This window comes from Oncorhynchus nerka, linkage group LG2, assembly GCF_034236695.1.
Source record: "Oncorhynchus nerka isolate Pitt River linkage group LG2, Oner_Uvic_2.0, whole genome shotgun sequence".
Classification (NCBI taxonomy): Eukaryota; Metazoa; Chordata; class Actinopteri; order Salmoniformes; family Salmonidae; genus Oncorhynchus; species Oncorhynchus nerka.
The window spans coordinates 69106914-69129091 of NC_088397.1; the positions used below are offsets into that span (position 1 = coordinate 69106914).

The 22178-nt window shown below is 39.4% G+C and overlaps 1 protein-coding gene across 1 annotated transcript in view; it reads left to right on the forward strand.

The window, feature by feature from the left end:
- The first annotated feature begins 3391 nt into the window (after positions 1 to 3391).
- The window catches only part of LOC115140653 (retinoic acid receptor gamma-A-like), a 93852-nt gene continuing 75065 nt past the window's right edge, over positions 3392 to 22178 (forward strand). Inside the window, exon 1 of the mRNA XM_065001890.1 lies at positions 3392 to 3616. The gene's annotated coding sequence lies outside the window, so the exon portion shown is untranslated. The remainder of the gene's footprint in view (positions 3617 to 22178) is intronic.

The window sequence follows — 22178 nt, forward strand, 5'->3', positions numbered from 1 at the left end:
ACAGTTAGTGGAGAAAACTATTTTCTGTACAAATAGCTTGGCCATTTACACTGCATGTTAGTGCAAAGGACACATTGCATAAGATTGTTTTTTCTTTTGAAAACCTGGAAATTTCTCCTAAAATGAATGAAAAAGACAGAAAAGGGGAAAAAGAAGAATCATTCACTCTAAGATGGCAAAGAGACAATGAATGTAATATGAAATGTTTTCTCCTGTTGGGTTGTCTATTTCACGTTCATTCTGTTGGGTTATCTATTTCATGTTCATTCTGTTGGGTTGTCTATTTCATGTTCATTCTGTTGGGTTGTCTATTTCTTGTTCATTCTGTTGGGTTGTCTATTTCATGTTCATTCTGTTGGGTTATCTATTTCATGTTCATTCTGTTGGGTTGTCTATTTCTTGTTCATTCTGTTGGGTTGTCTATTTCATGTTCATTCTGTTGGGTTGTCTATTTCTTGTTCATTCTGTTGGGTTGTCTATTTCTTGTTCATTCTGTTGGGTTGTCTATTTCTTGTTCATTCTGTTGGGTTGTCTATTTCATGTTCATTCTGTTGGGTTATCTATTTCATGTTTATTCTGTTGGGTTATCTATTTCATGTTCATTCCGTTGGGTTATCTATTTCATGTTCATTCTGTTGGGTTGTCTATTTCATGTTCATTCTGTTGGGTTATCTATTTCACGTTCATTCTGTTGGGTTGTCTATTTCATGTTCATTCTGTTGGGTTATCTATTTCATGTTCATTCTGTTGGGTTATCTATTTCACGTTCATTCTGTTGGGTTGTCTATTTCATGTTCATTCTGTTGGGTTATCTATTTCATGTTCATTCTGTTGGGTTGTCTATTTCACGTTCATTCTGTTGGGTTATCTATTTCATGTTCATTCTGTTGGGTTGTCTATTTCATGTTCATTCTGTTGGGTTGTCTATTTCACGTTCATTCTGTTGGGTTATCTATTTCATGTTCATTCTGTTGGGTTGTCTATTTCACGTTCATTCTTTTGGGTTATCTATTTCATGTTCATTCTGTTGGGTTGTCTATTTCACGTTCATTCTGTTGGGTTGTCTATTTCACGTTCATTCTGTTGGGTTGTCTATTTCATGTTCATTCTGTTGGGTTGTCTATTTCACGTTCATTCTGTTGGGTTGTCTATTTCACGTTCATTCTGTTGGGTTGTCTATTTCACGTTCATTCCAACAGACATATGATTACATTACTACCACAATCCTTCAAATCTCCAAACGCAGTAGTTTCACTGCTTGTATCAGCTTAGCTTTACAGTAATAGGGTTAAGTTATTAGCGACATAAGATTAGTGTTTATTATCAAATTTAGTTTAGTCACATTTCTTATTGGTTTACTGTGTGCGAGTTAAGAGTTTGTCCAACTGATGCTTTTTAAGAAAATAGTGGAGTTATTACAAATAAAAGCTGTTGGTTATTACTTAGCAAATAGACTTTTAGGACATTTAGGACAAATACTTCACTATTTAATTTTTAGATTCAAGTAGCCAGACTTATATATACTACCGTTCAAAAATTTGGGGTCACTTAGAAATGTCCTTGTTTTTGAAGGAAAGCTCATTTTTTGTCAATTAAAATAACATCAAATTGATCAGAAATACAGTGTAGACATTGTTAATGTTGTAAATGACTATTGTAGCTGGAAACTGCTTATTTTGAATGAAATATCTACATAGGCGTGCAGAGGCCCATTATCAGCAACCATCACTCCTGTGTTCCAATGGCACGTTGTGGTAGCTAATCCTAGTTTATCATTTTAAAAGGCTAATTGATCATTAGAAAACCATTTTGCAATTATGTTAGCACAGCTGAAAACTGTTGTTCTGATTAAAGAAGCAATAAAACTGTCCTGTTTATACTAGTTGATGTTCTGGAGCATCAGCATTTGTGGGTTCGATTACAGGCTCAAAATGGCTAGAAACCAATCATTTTCTTCTGAAACTCGTCAGTCTATTTTTGTTCTGAGAAATGAAGGCTATTCCATGTAAGAAATTGCCAAGAAACTGAAGATCTCATACAAAGCTGTGTACTACTCCCTTCACAGAACAGCACAAACTGTCTAACCAGAATAGAAAGTGGAGTGGGAGGCCCTGGTGCACAACTGAGCAAGAGGACAAGTACATTACACAACGTGCCATTGGATCTCAGGAGTGATGGTTGCTGATAATGGGTCTCTGTATGCCTATGTACTGTAGATATTCTATTCAAAATCAGCCATATCCAGCAACAACAGTCATTTACAACATTAACAATGTCTACACTGCATTTCTGATCAATTTGATGTTATTTTACTGGACAAAAAATGTGCTTTTCTTTCAAAAACAAGGACATTTCTAAGTGACCCCAAACTTTTGAACGGTAGTGTATTTGTTATTCTTGTTAAATAATAACATACATTTTTTAAGGGTTTAATATTGGATTGGTGTTATTGGTGTCACTATGTAAATCACCTGGGCTATTGAGTCAGAGTGAGTATATTTCTGTGTGATTGGGAAGATTTAGTCACAATAGTGTGTTCGGTGTTCCATGACTCAAGCCTCTCTTGGGCTCCCAGATCATTGGCCCCAGTCCCACAGTTCAGGCATGGTAAACATGAAGCAAACCAAGGATTGATATGGATATCCCCAAAGCTGCACAGCCTTCTGCTGCGTGTGTGTTTGTGTATGTCTGCTAGGTAATGACTGTTTCAGAGCATATGTTTGAGGTGTGTGTGTGAGTGCCAGCCAGCCAGCCACCATACACACTCTGTACTCAGACAATAGGGCCTCTGCTTTGCCCACAGGCTGCTCACTCATATTGTGAATTGTCACATTTGACGGATGGCTTCGTTAGTCATACAATTTCCTGGAGCTGGTCTGGTGTGTGTGTGACTTTAAATTAAAATTGAAATTAGGAACATAGAACACGACAGCATGATGGGACTGAGAAGAAAAATGAACGAATTGGCATTTCTGACACACACCTTCACATACATTCAGGTGCACGCACACGGGTGCATACACTTGTACAAAGTTGGGTGGACAATTGTTTGTTTTTTAAATGAAGATGCATAAAGGGAGGTATGGGAACAGTCAAGGAAAGGAATTATCCAAGAATAGTTAAGTAACTGACAATCCAAACGTGTAGGATGGAGAGTGAAGGGAGAGAGTGAGAGACAAAGAAAGAGGGAGAGAGAGGGAGAAGGAAAGAGAGGGGGGCTGAGAAGTTGAAACCTAAGCTTTCTGGACCCTATTTTCCATCCCTTCAGGCATTATGTGGCTTGTAAAAAATGTGCTGTATATTTGAAGTGTTGGATCACGTGACAGAGGCAGGGTTTGTGAATCAAAGTGCATAATGATTTCAGTGGGGGAGAGAGAGAGAGCAAGAAGAGAGAGAGAGTGTGTGAGTGACTGAGCAAGAGAGTGAGAGAGGGGGAGAGAGCGAGAAAAGAAAAAAGCGAGAGGAAGGCGGAATGCAACAGGCCGTGCTTATTCTTCGCTCTGAGAGGGACTTCTGACTGACCAACTGAACTCCACTACACTTCTCCTCTGTTCACCTCTCCTTTCACTCTCTTCCTTCATCCGTCTGTCTGTGCTCCAGACACAATCCAGATCCGGTGAGTTTGCGTTTCTGTTTGAGCGTTAGAGACGAAAACATCCCTCTTTTTCCAGTTTTTTCTTTCTTTCTGTGTCTTTCTGTGGATTTGCGAGAGAATGAAAGACAAAGAGAACATGTCAGAGCAGGACTAAGACAAGAGAGAGAGAGTGTGTGTGTGTGTGTGTGTGTGTGTGTGTGTGTGTGTGTGTGTGTGTGTGTGTGTGTGTGTGTGTGTGTGTGTGTGTGTGTGTGAGGGACGGGGAGACAATTGAAACAGAGTGTTTGGGGAGGATTGGGACGCTACGAGGGGAGAGTGAGTTTCCAGAGGACAGCTTAATTGAGAACAGAGATTTAAAGAGAGAGAGGAAGGAAATCGAGTGAGTGAGAAAGACATAAAAAAGGAGAGGAATGAAAGAAGATCGCCTCTTTCTTGTGCTCTTGTGCTCGACCATTATTATGTGTGTGAGTGCATGTGCAGTATTGTATGCCTGAGTGCCAGTGCGTGTGATATGTTCAGGTTTCTGTATGTTCTTTGCGTTCTTGTGTGTGTTGCCGATTGTATGACATCTTCTATCTTTTCATTTTCAAACATGCTCAAATTCCCAATGTGACATGCTGACATGAACGCTGTGTTTTCTATTCGTTGCATGACACAATATATTCTCACATCGGCCTGCACTAACTTTTATATTATGGGGACATATACTGTTTGTCAGTGTAATGCACCTCCATGTCTTCATAGTATGTGTACTTATATGTCAGTATATTTCCTCCCTTTGTCATTATACATGTGCACATATATGTCTGTGTAATTCCATCTCAATTACTTTGTAATATGTGTCTTTACATGTGATTATATTTCCACCCCCATGTTATGGTCACACACAGCACAGAAGCACAGACCTGTTATGTGGTAGCTACTGTAGGAGTAGACAAAGCCAGCCACCATACAAACTCTGTACTCAGACATTAGGGCCTCTGCTTTGCCCACTGCTTTGCGTGTGTGTGTGTGTGTGTGCGTGTGTGTGTGTGTGTGTGTGTGTGTGTGTGTGTGTGTGTGTGTGTGTGTGTGTGTGTGTGTGTTCAGAGGTGTTATGCACCCTTATTTTAGAGGGGGCATGAAGTACATGGGAAAGGAGGAGGTGGTGGTAGTTTCAAGAGTCATTGTTCCTAATTCTATATAAAATAAATATGTGTTTTTCTACATAGGTTATGTATACCTCTTTAACTGTTCAATTATCATTTACATGAGAGTGTCATTCTGACTGATGTAAATCACACATCTCAATATACTGCACTAACATGCCTGGGATATTACATCCACATTACAACACTAAACATGGGATCATAACACACATCATCAGTACATGCACTTATCATGACATCATAATTAATACATAAATATCATAACAAATCATAAGGTACCAGATTACATTTACATTACATTTTTCTGTATATCTAAGCATACCTCTTGAGCTGCCTGTACTGGTGGTAAATACAAAATGTAAGAAACTAAATATGCTTCTCTGTATCTCTGCTCAAATCTGAGTAAAATATTCAAAGGAATGCAAGTCTTATTCAGTGCATTAGTAATTGCTTGCTTTTTAAAAGTCTAGTAACCTTGCCGGCAGGCATGCCAGCTAAGATAGTTTGACAAGCTAGCTACTCTAACTTGATAGCCTGAAATGGCTTGGTAAGCTATGATGAGGTGGGGAGATTGGGAACCGATAGTATCTAGCTGGCTAGCTAAAGCCAACTTCATAAAGTTGCTATTACAGAGAAAGAACAAAATGTTTTGTTTTTTTTATAAATAAAAAAGGAATCAATATAGCTTGATCAAATGAATTTACAAACATACTTCCTGCGAGTCCTGCCCAGCACCGGCAGCTAAAATCAAATCAAACGCTGTGTGTGTTACTGGACACTCTCTCTCCTCCTCCACTGACGATACCTTCTGCATGCACTAGAGTATCTAGCATCCCACCTAGCATATCTTTGCTCCTTAGTGCACCTTGGAAGGAACCACTTACTAAGGGGAATGGGGGGGGGGGGGGAGTGGGGGGGTCAGTGTGCTCCCTCCACAAAATACAGCTGACAGATCTTTTTATACATAATTAAACGTGGACTTATGAGTGAAGTTTAGTAATTCATTCAGCAATCTGACAAATCACAAACAAGAGTGGGGAAAAAAGGGGGAAAAGGGAAAAAGAAAGAGGACAAATCTGCATGGGCTCGTGCCCCTGTGCCCCTTATGGGCATGGCACTTCTGTGTATGTGTGTGCACCAGCTTACATGTCTGAACGTGTGTGTATGAGTGTGTGTGCACCAGCTGACATGTCTGAACGTGTGTGTATGAGTGTGTGTACCAGCTTACATGTCTGAACGTGTGTGTATGAGTGTGTGTGCACCAGCTGACATGTCTGAACGTGTGTGTATGAGTGTGTGTGCACCAGCTTACATGTCTGAACGTGTGTGTATGAGTGTGTGTGCACCAGCTGACATGTCTGAACGTGTGTGTATGAGTGTGTGTGCACCAGCTTACATGTCTGAACGTGTGTGTATGAGTGTGTGTGCACCAGCTGACATGTCTGAACGTGTGTGTATGAGTGTGTGTGCACCAGCTTACATGTCTGAACGTGTGTGTATGAGTGTGTGGGCACCAGCTTACATGTCTGAACGTGTGTGTATGAGTGTGTGTGCACCAGCTTACATGTCTGAACGTGTGTGTATGAGTGTGTGTGCACCAGCTTACATGTCTGAAGGTGTGTGTATGAGTGTGTGGGCACCAGCTTACATGTCTGAACGTGTGTGTATGAGTGTGTGTTGACCAGCTGACATGTTTGAACGTGTGTGTATGAGTGTGTGTGCACCAGCTTACATGTCTGAACGTGTGTGTATGAGTGTGTGGGCACCAGCTTACATGTCTGAACGTGTGTGTATGAGTGTGTGTGCACCAGCTTACATGTCTGAACGTGTGTGTATGAGTGTGTGTGCACCAGCTTACATGTCTGAACGTGTGTGTATGAGTGTGTGTGCACCAGCTTACATGTCTGAACGTGTGTGTATGAGTGTGTGTGCACCAGCTTACATGTCTGAACGTGTGTGTATGAGTGTGTGTGCACAAGCTTACATGTCTGAACGTGTGTGTATGAGTGTGTGTGCACCAGCTTACATGTCTGAACGTGTGTGTATGAGTGTGTGCACCAGCTTACATGTCTGAACGTGTGTGTATGAGTGTGTGGGCACCAGCTTACATGTCTGAACGTGTGTGTATGAGTGTGTGTGCACCAGCTTACATGTCTGAACGTGTGTGTATGAGTGTGTGTGCACCAGCTTACATGTCTGAACGTGTGTATGAGTTTGTGTGCACCAGCTTACATGTCTGAACGTGTGTGTATGAGTGTGTGGGCACCAGCTTACATGTCTGAACGTGTGTGTATGAGTGTGTGTGCACCAGCTTACATGTCTGAACGTGTGTGTATGAGTGTGTGGGCACCAGCTTACATGTCTGAACGTGTGTATGAGTTTGTGTGCACCTGCGTACACACATTTGTGACTTACTCATACAGCATGTACACAATTTTTCGCAAAAGCAACATGTACGCATCAATTGTATTTGACATGTACAGTATTAAGTTATGAACGGTATAAACATTGCAACCTTGTAAACTGTTTCTTGCCCTGTTTACTTCATTTGTTCAAATGAAAACTTTTGCTATCATTGTCTATGGACCAAGCTATAGTTAAGCTGTTGTCTTCCTTCTTGCTGTGATGTAATGCTGATCAATAATAGTGTGCTGACCTCGGTGTGCTGATCTATAGCATATTGCTCTATGCTATGCCTATCCTGCCCCTTGCCAATGTAGCGGACTCCCGACAAATCTATTCCAGATGTATTTTCCTAATGTCTGATGGAATATTAGTGAGCACAACCAGTAACTGTCTTGGCATGGAGTGATGAGGAGGAGGATTGCTGAATGAATTACTAAACTTCACTCATAAGCCCACGTTTAATTATCTATAAAAAGATCTGTCAGCTGTATTTTGTGGAGGGAGCACACACACTTCCCTAAGAGATGAACACAACACAACACACCATTCTGTATGTCCCACCAGAGTGAGGGCCAGCTCTAGTAAAAGCAGTGTGTATATAGTGGCTTGGCAGACGCCATGGTCAGAGTGTGTCTATATTTACTACATGGAGAGTCCCCTTCTCTTATTCTCTACCTCCACAACTCTCTGTGTCACTTAGTCAGACTGGATGTCTTTCTCTTAATCTCTACCACCAGAACTCTATGTGTCACTTACTCAGACTGGATATCTTTCTCTGTGTGAGTGAAGTCAGTGGAGTTTTACTACAGTTATTCATCACTGTATATGTGATGTGTCAGAGTACTCATGTCTTTGTGTGTTAGTGATCCTGGTATTTATGAGAAGTGCCAATCAGGTGTATAATGTTTTGTGTGAGTCGCTGTGAATAGCAACATTGAGTGTAAGAGTGTAGTTCACTGTGTGTGTGTGTGTGTGTGTGTGTGTGTGTGTGTGTGTGTGTGTGTGTGTGTGTGTGTGTGTGTGTGTGTGTGTGTGTGTGTGTGGTTGGTTGGTGCTTGTTAATGTGTGTGGTTGGTGCGTGTTGTATGGCTGGAGGTATGAGTTTGAAGTCAAAGATCCAAACACTAATGTTCCCAGACCCAAGATGCCTGGAGAGTGTCAACTAATGGCCCTCAGCAACAATACTCTCAGTCCCACCGAACTCCCAGGTCAGCCATTAGCACAGGTCTAAGATCAGCTTATCCTCTCTAATCCCTAACCTTAACCATCAGGGTGGAAAATGATAAACTGACTCTAGATCAGTGTCTTAGAGATCTAAATTCCATACGCCAATGACTACCATCTGCTCTTCATTTTGTTATCTACATTCCCTGATTCACATATGGGGATTAGTTTAGTTGGTTAGATATACTGTAGGTATTTCATTCTTATGTGTAACTGTTCTGGGGGTCTGGAAATGGAAACAGTCGTATAGCCAAATTTCTTTGTACAATTTTATGCTGTTGTAAAAACTTGTTTTGATAGCATTTGTTTATTTATAAATGTGTATTTTGTAGTTTAAACTCATTCCCCTCTCTTGTGTATGCGTGCATGTGTGTGTTTGTGTGCGAGTGTGTGAAAGCTTGTCTGTCAGCGCTGTGTTTTATAACCAAACTCACCTGACCTGACAGACTGACGTTTCTGGTCTTGTCTGGCCACACGCTTTAGATATATTCCCAGCATACACCCACTACAGTCTACGTAATATTTTCTCACACGTTTAACAAATGTTACATTTTTCACACACACACAAATGATGCATCTGCAGTGTTTGTGTGATGGTTATTACTGCCTAACTCCTTTAACTGCATTGCAATCTTTGCGTCTTTGTTCCCTTCACTTTTCAAGAATGACAGGCCCTCAGGCGGAGAAGGCTGTGGGTCTTCTCTCTCTATTTCTTTCTTTCTGTTTCACTGTAACCACTTATCTGTCAACACAAAGCATTTTCAACACCACTCTCTCTCTCTCTCTCTCTCTCTCTCTGTCTCTCTCTCTCTCTGTCTCTCTGTCTCTCTCTCTCCCTCTCTCTCTCTCTGTCTCTCTCTCTCTCTCTCTCTCTCTCTCTCTCTGTCCATACCTGTCTGTCCATACCTGTCTGTCCATACCATCCCCTTTCAAACTGCCCCCCCCCCCCAAAAAAAAAACACACACGTCTGAACCTAAATAAAATATTTATTTCTTTGTTGAGTGAACAATAGGCAACAGTAAGAGTTCAGCTTTACTTGCTCTAAAATTAAAATGTCTCTCCTTCTCTTTTCCTCGTGTCAACCTCTGTGTTTTTCCTATAAATATCAATGGACATTTCAATGGAAAAGTAAATGGCTCAGTAGAACAGAATAAACATGTTAGCATAAGCATAATACAGAAAGGCACAATTTATAGTCCAATATTTACACGTGTTTTGGGGAAGAGGGAATTGGGGGGCCAGTGTTACAATTTTGCAGCATTTGGCAATCATAATAAGAGTCTGGTAGCAGCAGTTGTGATGTATGTGTAGCATGAATGTATGTGTGTGTGTGTGTGTCTGGATGTGTATATGTCTGTGTGGGTGTGTGCGTAAGTGAGTGCATGTGTACTAGAGTCAGAACAGGTGGTCAGTCCAGTTTAAGTGTTGAGCAGTCTGATGGCTTGTAGATAGAAAAGTCTGTGAGCTTGTTGTTATCAGACTTTAAGCTCCGATACCGTCTGCACGGCGGTAAGGGAGTGAACAGCTCTTGGCTGGGGTGTGTGGGGTCCTTGATGATGCTGCAGGCCTTTCTCATGCACTGTTTCGAGTAGATGTCCTGGATGGGTGGAAGCACGGTCCCAGGGATGTACTGGGGCATCTTCACCATCCGCTGGAGGGCCTTGCATCTTCACCATCCGCTGGAGGGCCTTGCATCTTCACTATCCGCTGGAGGGCCTTGCATCTTCACCATCCGCTGGAGGGCCTTGCATCTTCACCATCCGCTGGAGGGCCTTGCATCTTCACCATCCGCTGGAGGGCCTTGCATCTTCACCATCCGCTGGAGGGCCTTGCATCTTCACCATCCGCTGGAGGGCCTTGCATCTTCACCATCCGCTGTAGATCCTGCATTGTTTGAGAACAACTCTCTTGAGGGCAGCTACTACTATATTTAACTCTTTCCAAATGACAGTTCTACAACAAGTATGTCTGTTCTTCTTCCTGTTAAAAAATGCTTTGTTTCTGCTTCAATTTGTGGAAACATTGCTATTTACTTCAAAATGTATGTCTCAGAATGTACCGTTTGGTTCTTTAACACTGTGTTTGAGTCTGTTGAATGGTGGTCATTGTCATCAGGTCAGATTGTATCATCTGGTCACCTGGTGCATCAGTGAAGCTGTCTTCTGTCTGTGTGTTACTTTAATCACAGTCTCAGGCCTGCCTTCAGATCAACATCAACTAGTCCTTTAAACACAGCAAGTCACCTCTAGTCCTCCCTCTGTTGTGGAACGCAACCCTCAACCTCGAGAGTGAGAAGAGAGAGAGCGGTAGAGAGAGGGTGAAGAGAGGTGGTAACGCCAAGCCCTAGTGTAGACAGACACAAACCCACTTGAGCAGAGCTAAAAGGTGCTTACCAAATGCCTCAATTAGGCATGACCCCTGACCCCTATCCCTAGCCCGGAGTGACATGGGGTGACCTAAGTCGCGACCTGGCAACCCCAGAGTCAACCAGAGGGGGTGGACTCCACATAACGGCACCATTGTGCGTTTGATTTAAACATCTTTATTATCATCATTACCATCATTAGTGCTGCAGTCACTATTATGATTACCATTAGGAGGGTAAGAATATTGTTGATGTATCTGTAGTTACCATTAGGAGGGTAACAATATGTTGATGTATCTGTAGTTACCATTAGGAGGGTAACAATATGTTGATGTATCTGTAGTTACCATTAGGAGAGTAACAATATGTTGATGTATCTGTAGTTACCATTAGGAGAGTAACAATATGTTGATGTATCTGTAGTTACCATTAGGAGAGTACCAATATGTTGATGTATCTGTAGTTACCATTAGGAAAGTAAGAATATTGCTGATGTATCTGTAGTTACCATTAGGAGAGTAAGAATAGTGTTGATGTATCTGTAGTTACCATTAGGAGAGTGAGAATAATGTTGATGTATCTGTAGTTACCATTAGGAGAGTAAAAATAATGTTGATGTATCTGTAGTTACCATTAGGAGGGTAAGAATATTGTTGATGTATCTGTAGTTACCATTAGGAGGGTAAGAATATTGTTGATGTATCTGTAGTTACCATTAGGAGAGTAAGAATATGTTGATGTATCTGTAGTTACCATTAGGAGGGTAAGAATATGTTGATGTATCTGTAGTTACCATTAGGAGGGTAAGAATATGTTGATGTATCTGTAGTTACCATTAGGAGAGTAACAATATGTTGATGTATCTGTAGTTACCATTAGGAGAGTAACAATATGTTGATGTATCTGTAGTTACCATTAGGAGAGTAACAATATGTTGATGTATCTGTAGTTACCATTAGGAGAGTAACAATATGTTGATGTATCTGTAGTTACCATTAGGAGAGTAAGAATATTGTTGATGTATCTGTAGTTACCATTAGTAGAGTAACAATATATTGATGTATCTGTAGTTACCATTAGGAGAGTAACAATATGTTGATGTATCTGTAGTTACCATTAGGAGGGTAAGAATATGTTGATGTATCTGTAGTTACCATTAGGAGAGTAACAATATGTTGATGTATCTGTAGTTACCATTAGGAGAGTAAGAATATTGTTGATGTATCTGTAGTTACCATTAGGAGAGTAAGAATATTGCTGATGTATCTGTAGTTACCATTAGGAGAGTAACAATATGTTGATGTATCTGTAGTTACCATTAGGAGGGTAACAATATGTTGATGTATCTGTAGTTACCATTAGGAGAGTAATAATATGTTGATGTATCTGTAGTTACCATTAGGAGAGTAACAATATGTTGATGTATCTGTAGTTACCATTAGGAGAGTAACAATATGTTGATGTATCTGTAGTTACCATTAGGAGAGTAACAATATGTTGATGTATCTGTAGTTACCATTAGGAGGGTAAGAATATTGTTGATGTATCTGTAGTTACCATTAGGAGAGTAAGAATATTGTTGATGTATCTGTAGTTACCATTAGGAGAGTAACAATATGTTGATGTATCTGTAGTTACCATTAGGAGAGTAACAATATGTTGATGTATCTGTAGTTACCATTAGGAGAGTAACAATATGTTGATGTATCTGTAGTTACCATTAGGAGAGTACCAATATGTTGATGTATCTGTAGTTACCATTAGGAAAGTAAGAATATTGTTGATGTATCTGTAGTTACCATTAGGAGAGTAAGAATATGTTGATGTATCTGTAGTTACCATTAGGAGGGTAACAATATGTTGATGTATCTGTAGTTACCATTAGGAGAGTAACAATATGTTGATGTATCTGTAGTTACCATTAGGAGAGTAACAATATGTTGATGTATCTGTAGTTACCACTAGGAGAGTAACAATATGTTGATGTATCTGTAGTTACCATTAGGAGAGTACCAATATGTTGATGTATCTGTAGTTACCATTAGGAGAGTAACAATATGTTGATGTATCTGTAGTTACCATTAGGAGGGAAACAATATGTTGATGTATCTGTAGTTACCATTAGGAGAGTAACAATATGTTGATGTATCTGTAGTTACCATTAGGAGAGTAACAATATGTTGATGTATCTGTAGTTACCATTAGGAGAGTAACAATATTGTTGATGTATCTGTAGTTACCATTAGGAGAGTAAGAATATTGTTGATGTATCTGTAGTTACCATTAGGAGAGTAAGAATATTGTTGATGTATCTGTAGTTACCATTAGGAGAGTAAGAATATGTTGATGTATCTGTAGTTACCATTAGGAGGGTAACAATATGTTGATGTATCTGTAGTTACCATTAGGGGAGTAAGAATATTGTTGATGTATCTGTAGTTACCATTAGGAGAGTAAGAATATTGTTGATGTATCTGTAGTTACCATTAGGAGGGTAACAATATGTTGATGTATCTGTAGTTACCATTAGGAGAGTAACAATATGTTGATGTATCTGTAGTTACCATTAGGAGAGTAACAATATGTTGATGTATCTGTAGTTACCATTAGTAGAGTAACAATATGTTGATGTATCTGTAGTTACCATTAGGAGGGTAAGAATATGTTGATGTATCTGTAGTTACCATTAGGAGAGTAACAATATGTTGATGTATCTGTAGTTACCATTAGGAGAGTAAGAATATTGTTGATGTATCTGTAGTTACCATTAGGAGAGTAAGAATATTGCTGATGTATCTGTAGTTACCATTAGGAGAGTAACAATATGTTGATGTATCTGTAGTTACCATTAGGAGGGTAACAATATGTTGATGTATCTGTAGTTACCATTAGGAGAGTAATAATATGTTGATGTATCTGTAGTTACCATTAGGAGAGTAACAATATGTTGATGTATCTGTAGTTACCATTAGGAGAGTAACAATATGTTGATGTATCTGTAGTTACCATTAGGAGAGTAACAATATGTTGATGTATCTGTAGTTACCATTAGGAGGGTAAGAATATTGTTGATGTATCTGTAGTTACCATTAGGAGAGTAAGAATATTGTTGATGTATCTGTAGTTACCATTAGGAGAGTAACAATATGTTGATGTATCTGTAGTTACCATTAGGAGAGTAACAATATGTTGATGTATCTGTAGTTACCATTAGGAGAGTAACAATATGTTGATGTATCTGTAGTTACCATTAGGAGAGTACCAATATGTTGATGTATCTGTAGTTACCATTAGGAAAGTAAGAATATTGTTGATGTATCTGTAGTTACCATTAGGAGAGTAAGAATATGTTGATGTATCTGTAGTTACCATTAGGAGGGTAACAATATGTTGATGTATCTGTAGTTACCATTAGGAGAGTAACAATATGTTGATGTATCTGTAGTTACCATTAGGAGAGTAACAATATGTTGATGTATCTGTAGTTACCACTAGGAGAGTAACAATATGTTGATGTATCTGTAGTTACCATTAGGAGAGTACCAATATGTTGATGTATCTGTAGTTACCATTAGGAGAGTAACAATATGTTGATGTATCTGTAGTTACCATTAGGAGGGAAACAATATGTTGATGTATCTGTAGTTACCATTAGGAGAGTAACAATATGTTGATGTATCTGTAGTTACCATTAGGAGAGTAACAATATGTTGATGTATCTGTAGTTACCATTAGGAGAGTAACAATATTGTTGATGTATCTGTAGTTACCATTAGGAGAGTAAGAATATTGTTGATGTATCTGTAGTTACCATTAGGAGAGTAAGAATATTGTTGATGTATCTGTAGTTACCATTAGGAGAGTAAGAATATGTTGATGTATCTGTAGTTACCATTAGGAGGGTAACAATATGTTGAAGTATCTGTAGTTACCATTAGGGGAGTAAGAATATTGTTGATGTATCTGTAGTTACCATTAGGAGAGTAAGAATATTGTTGATGTATCTGTAGTTACCATTAGGAGGGTAACAATATGTTGATGTATCTGTAGTTACCATTAGGAGAGTAACAATATGTTGATGTATCTGTAGTTACCATTAGGAGAGTAACAATATGTTGATGTATCTGTAGTTACCATTAGTAGAGTAACAATATGTTGATGTATCTGTAGTTACCATTAGGAGAGTAACAATATGTTGATGTATCTGTAGTTACCATTAGGAGGGTAAGAATATTGTTGATGTATCTGTAGTTACCATTAGGAGAGTAAGAATATGTTGATGTATCTGTAGTTACCATTAGGAGGGTAACAATATGTTGATGTATCTGTAGTTACCATTAGGAGAGTAACAATATGTTGATGTATCTGTAGTTACCATTAGGAGAGTAACAATATGTTGATGTATCTGTAGTTACCATTAGGAGAGTAACAATATGTTGATGTATCTGTAGTTACCATTAGTAGATTAACAATATGTTGATGTATCTGTAGTTACCATTAGGAGGGTAAGAATATTGTTGATGTATCTGTAGTTACCATTAGGAGGGTAACAATAGGTTGATGTATCTGTAGTTACCTTTAGGAGAGTAACAATATGTTGATGTATCTGTAGTTACCATTAGGAGAGTAACAATATGTTGATGTATCTGTAGTTACCATTAGGAGAGTAACAATATGTTGATGTATCTGTAGTTACCATTAGGAGAGTAACAATATGTTGATGTATCTGTAGTTACTATTAGGAGAGTAACAATATGTTGATGTATCTGTAGTTACCATTAGGAGAGTAACAATATGTTGATGTATCTGTAGTTACCATTAGGAGAGTAACAATATCTTGATGTATCTGTAGTTACCATTAGGAGAGTAACAATATCTTGATGTATCTGTAGTTACCATTAGGAGAGTAATACTAATGTTGATGTATCTGTAGTTACTATTAGGAGAGTAACAATATGTTGATGTATCTGTAGTTACCATTAAGAGAGTACCAATATGTTGATCTATCTGTAGTTACCATTAGTAGAGTAACAATATGTTGATGTATCTGTAGTTACCATTAGGAGAGTAACAATATGTTTATGTATCTGTAGTTACCATTAGGAGAGTACCAATATGTTGATGTATCTGTAGTTACCATTAGGAGAGTAACAATATGTTGATGTATCTGTAGTTACCATTAGGAGAGTAACAATATGTTGATGTATCTGTAGTTACCATTAGGAGAGTAACAATATGTTGATGTATCTGTAGTTACCATTAGGAGAGTAACAATATGTTGATGTATCTGTAGTTACCATTAGGAGAGTAAGAATATTGTTGATGTATCTGTAGTTACCATTAGGAGAGTAACAATATGTTTATGTATCTGTAGTTACCATTAGGAGAGTAACAATATGTTGATGTATATGTAGTTACCATTAGGAGAGTAAGAATATTGTTGATGTATCTGTAGTTACCATTAGGAGAGTAACAATATGTTTATGTATCTGTAGTTACCATTAGGAGAGTAACAATATGTTGATGTATCTGTAGTTACCATTAGGAGGGTAAGAATATTGTTGATGTATCTGTAGTTACCATTAGGAGAGTAACAATATGTTTATGTATCTGTAGTTACCATTAGGAGAGTAACAATATGTTGATGTATCTGTAGTTACCATTAGGAGGGTAAGAATATTGTTGATGTATCTGTAGTTACCATTAGGAGAGTAACAATATGTTGATATATCTGTAGTTACCATTAGGAGAGTAACAATATGTTGATGTATCTGTAGTTACCATTAGGAGAGTAACAATATGTTGATGTATCTATAGTTACCAATAGGAGAGTAACAATATGTTGATGTATCTGTAGTTACCATTAGGAGAGTAACAATATGTTGATGTATCTGTAGTTACCATTAGGAGAGTAACAATATGTTGATGTATCTGTAGTTACCATTAGGAGAGTAACAATATGTTGATGTATCTGTAGTTACCATTAGGAGAGTAACAATATGTTGATGTATCTGTAGTTACCATTAGGAGAGTAACAATATGTTGATGTATCTGTAGTTACCATTAGGAGAGTAAGAATATGTTGATGTATCTGTAGTTACCATTAGGAGAGTAAGAATATTGTTGATGTATCTGTAGTTACCATTAGGAGAGTAACAATATGTTTATGTATCTGTAGTTACCATTAGGAGAGTAACAATATGTTGATGTATATGTAGTTACCATTAGGAGAGTAAGAATATTGTTGATGTATCTGTAGTTACCATTAGGAGAGTAACAATATGTTTATGTATCTGTAGTTACCATTAGGAGAGTAACAATATGTTGATGTATCTGTAGTTACCATTAGGAGAGTAACAATATGTTGATGTATATGTAGGTACCATTAGGAGAGTAAGAATATTGTTGATGTGTCTGTAGTTACCATTAGGAGAGTAACAATATGTTTATGTATCTGTAGTTACCATTAGGAGAGTAACAATATGTTGATGTATCTGTAGTTACCATTAGGAGGGTAAGAATATTGTTGATGTATCTGTAGTTACCATTAGGAGAGTAACAATATGTTGATATATCTGTAGTTACCATTAGGAGAGTAACAATATGTTGATGTATCTGTAGTTACCATTAGGAGAGTAACAATATGTTGATGTATCTGTAGTTACCATTAGGAGAGTAACAATATGTTGATGTATCTGTAGTTACCATTAGGAGAGTAACAATATGTTGATGTATCTGTAATTACCATTATTTATGAAATGGTTTGTAAGAGATTGTAAAGGTTGTGACAGTTATTGTAAGAGTAACAGTGGTATTACAAAATCTACAATTTACTATGTTATTTTGATATGACGTTGGCTAAATCAGTGTTTGCAGTGGAAGGTATAGAAGAGAGTATAGAAAAACTTTATAGGCCTGTTTTTTAAACCACATTCCAATTTCCATAGGCAAAGCAGTTACTGCTACTTAAACAAAACCCCATGTTGCTCCTTTACCATCTGTCCGTTTGACAGTGAGAGATGCAGTAAAATGACTGTGGCTAGAGGAGAGAGGAGCTGTGCTGAGCATTCATACAGAATGGTTAAATAGATAGAAACTAAACGACCATGATGACGGATTATGAGGGAAAACTTTCCACAACAAAATGTTTTAAAAAAAACGTTCACATGAAGTGAAACATTTCATTTGTTACTACAAAAGTCTAGTTTTCCTCAAATAAGTTAAGTCGTTAAAAGGGAGTCATTTTTTACTTACAATCTTGGTCGTAAATGGTATCCAAATCTCGGTAATAAAGGACATTTCTATGCATAGTTATGCAATTTTTTTGTTACAGCTAATCTCACGACATAATAGCTTTCATAAATTAAAGTTATTGTTCACAAACCTTGACCACAATGTTGGTGTTACGATACCGAGAGTAGCATGTGTTTTAGAGAACCAGCTATATTCTGATTCCTTATGATTACAAATATATGCATATCATAACTCCTATATTATGGCCTTTTATTTGTCTGGGAAAGAGAGAATCTATAATTGAATTGTGTATTGTTCATGGGTGATTTACCCTGTGTGTCGGTGTCTGTGTCTGTGTCTGTGTCTGTGTCTGTGTGTGTGTCTGTGTGTCTGTGTGTGTGTGTGTGTGTGTGTGTGTGTGTGTGTGTGTGTGTGTGTGTGTGTGTGTGTGTGTGAAACTTCCCAGAGTGTGTATTTTGGAGTGTGAGTTGTGAACCTACCACCTCCTGGTTGGTTTGTGTTAAATACTTGCAAGAACACCTTAATGTATGTTTCATATTTTACTAGCCAATTATCCCTGTTGAAGTCATGTTTTTCCACCCATTCTCACTCATAATACATGGTCATTTATATTTCTGGTGGAGTCCAGGTGTCACATACATTACAAAGAGTGGTAGTAGTTGTAAAAGCAGGTGTTTTGGTTCATCCAGCTCCAGCTCCAGCCAGACTCTGCTGCTTCAGGCTGTCTGAGTCAAGTGGACCATTTGACCCTGTGCTAACTCAGCTACAAAAGACAACACTTCTGTTCTGCATAGAGAGAAAACACACACACACACACACACACACAGACACGCGCACACACACACACACACACACACACACACAGTTATATACGTTTTTGTCTTTTGCAGTGGCGTTTCTACCTTGAACGGCTCACTGGGCCAACCCCCCCTTCAGCTCCCCCTTCCTCAGGCTTCCAGTGGGGAGACCTGAGGTCAACCTACCCCAGCCCCATCTCGTACTTCTGAGTGGGAGACCTTCCCCGGCAGTAGCCTGCCTAGCTCACAAACTAGAATCAGGGCACCCACTCCGACAAAGTTAATTGACCCACAGTCCCACACGGTGACATGATATCATTGACGTGACGTGTCAATGAGCGATAGAAAACCGATCGCGCAAATGTCACCATTAGGAATTTCTTTGTGCGAGCAAGATGCCACCCTGGGCGGCTGCCCATGTTACCTAAACCCACCGCTGGTAATCTGTATTACCTGGCAGTTTGGACAAATTAAATTCAAATCAGTTCTAATACCAGTTGGGAAAATGTATTAGATCGTAACCGTGTTGTTCTATAGAACATTTATGGACAAAATGTTGAATAGTTGAGCTGCATGAGTTTCTCTCTGAATGAAAGTGAATGAAACTTTGTTTAACTGTACACATGGAACAGAGGTGAAAACCTGAAGCCAGTAGGTGAAATGTCTGGCAGGCAGAGAAATGATTTAATAAGTAATAAAGAGTGTACTTATCAAAGTGATACTAAAGTCGTCTAGCCATGGGGTCACACAGCTCAGTTTTTATTAGTTTGATTAAAGCTCTCCACATCCCACCTCAGTAATGGCCTGGTGTGTGTGTGTATGTGTGTGTGTGTGTGTGCGCGGGTGCGGGCGCGTGTGTGCATGTTTAAGTCAGTAATTAGAGGCATATTAAACCACCCCTCCATATTACTCAGCATGTTGCATTGACCACATGAAAGCTGGATACTTAAAAATCACCCAGTGAAGTGTACGCTTCGCCTCAGAAACAAGCTGTTGTGTGGGTTTAGCTCGGTTGGAAAACACTGTTTCCACAGTACAGTAGTACTTAGCCCCAGAGAGGCGGATGCAGTTGGAAACACTGTTTCCACAGTACAGTAGTACTTAGCCCCAGAGAGGCGGATGCAGTTGGAAAACACTGTTTCCACAGTACAGTAGTACTTAGCCCCAGAGAGGCGGATGCAGTTGGAAACACTGTTTCCACAGTACAGTAGTACTTAGCCCCAGAGAGGCGGATGCAGTTGGAAACACTGTTTCCACAGTACAGTAGTACTTAGCCCCAGAGAGGCGGATGCAGTTGGAAACACTGTTTCCACAGTACAGTAGTACTTAGCCCCAGAGAGGCGGATGCAGTTGGAAACACTGTTTCCACAGTACAGTAGTACTTAGCCCCAGAGAGGCGGATGCAGTTGGAAACACTTCAGGATGCTTTTATTTCTGGTCCACTTTTTAAACGGGCTTATATTGATTGCTTTATTTGTAAAGAAAATTAGAAGTTTGATTTTAAACACATCCAATGGTCAATGGTTATATATACAGTGGCAGGTCGAGGCTATAACAAACCATTACAGTCATTCAATCATTAAAGTAACATTATATGAATGCGTTTTACAGTTATAGACCCTTAGTCAAATAATGTAAAAAAAATAAACATTTTCACGGGAAAGCCAGTGAGAAGAGGCAAGACGTTTGTGTTTGTTTTGTGTGTGTTGAGGTGTGCCCCTCAGTTAAAGGCCTTGGTGGAAAAGAGATGAAGGAATGGAATGCCCCGCAACACACACACACACACACACCATATCTGCTTTAAATTCCTCACCATTAGGAAAGAGGTGCCCCTCTGGCGTGTGTGTGTGTGTGTGTGTGTGTGTGTGTGTGTGTGTGTGTGTGTGTGTGTGTGTGTGTGTGTGTGTGTGTGTGTGTGTGTGTGTGTGTGTGTGTGTGTGTGTGTGTGTGTGTGTGTGTGTGTGAGAGAAGAGGGGTGGCTCAGGCAGTGGCAGGTTGAATCAGGTCGGGACTTGGGGAGATGGTGGGGGATGAGATCACTGAGACAGCCCACCTTAACTTAACCCCCTCCACACACAGACAGCAGGGCCAGACAGCCCAGTCTGACCCAACCTAGCCCTGCCTCATAAAGGCAGCATTGAGACGCACAGGTACACTGTGTATCCCCTGGAGGCAGGGACAGAGATGGATGAAAAGAGAGAGAGAGAGAGAGAGAGAGAGAGAGAGAGAGAGAGATGAAGAAGGAGAGAAAGGATGCCCAGGATGGCGTGACTCATTAGAGCAAAATAAAAATGTCCTGGCTTGGAGTCGCATTATGTTGTGGGTTTATTGGAGGAAATAAAACTGATTCTTTATTTTGATGTCTGCTATTCCACTACCCCATCTGTCCTCCCTCCCTCTTTCTTCATCACAGTCCTCTCTTTTTCTTATTGATCCAGCTCTCAATGTGGGAGTAATTTATGAAACACTACTCACCTCCTACGAATGGAGGAAAGGCTCCAGATGCCTGAAACAAATGCTTTCATTTTCTCTTTCCTTCTCTTTTCCATCTTCTTTCACTTTTCACTTTTTTTGCTTCCCTGCTTTTCTTTCTTTCCTTCTTTTTCTCTTTCTTTCGTTGTACTAGAGAGAAACGTGGTTCTTATTGTGTGAATTGTGTGACTAAGTCTATGGGAAGTGGTTCGACACGTCCCGTATGAACTTTATCTCTCCTCCATACTGAAGCCTCAGACTGACCCTGGTTCCCACCAAACACTTCCCCATAAGGATGCTTAGGATCCATGTATGTGTGTGTGTGCAGGAGTATGTATGTGTGTCTCAAGGGATGTGGTCTTTGAACCACTTACCTTCATTTGGACATCAGTCTATTCACGTTCATACCATCCTATCATACTTCTGACATATAAGAGATTCTTGTCTCTGGAGTCTAAACGCCTTTTTCCCTCTCAGTAAAAACATTTGTAGGACAGAGACCACATTGGCTCTTACAGAGAATCGAAACCCCTGAACATCCAACATTTCAATAAGAAGAATTATGGCTTGAAAAACAGAGTTCATGCTTTCGTTTGCGTGTGCATGCATGTGTGTGATTGCTGAATAATGAGTTACGGGGTTGGTTATTCAGAACAGAACACAACAAGACAAAAGCAAACAAAAGAAGAAAACCATAACATCCCGTAAACTGCCGGGTCAGAGCTAGGCCTAATGGCAGACCTGATGGAACAAAGAGAACAATGAGAACCAGATTAAAACCCTGGCAGATGAGCGATGTGGAAAGGGAGGGGGGTGTAGTGCGTGGACTGATTGGTAATGGTTGAGAGAGGGAGGTTTAGAGATGGAGGAAGAGGTGGTTGGAGAAGGGGGGCATAGAAACAGGAAGAAGAGATGG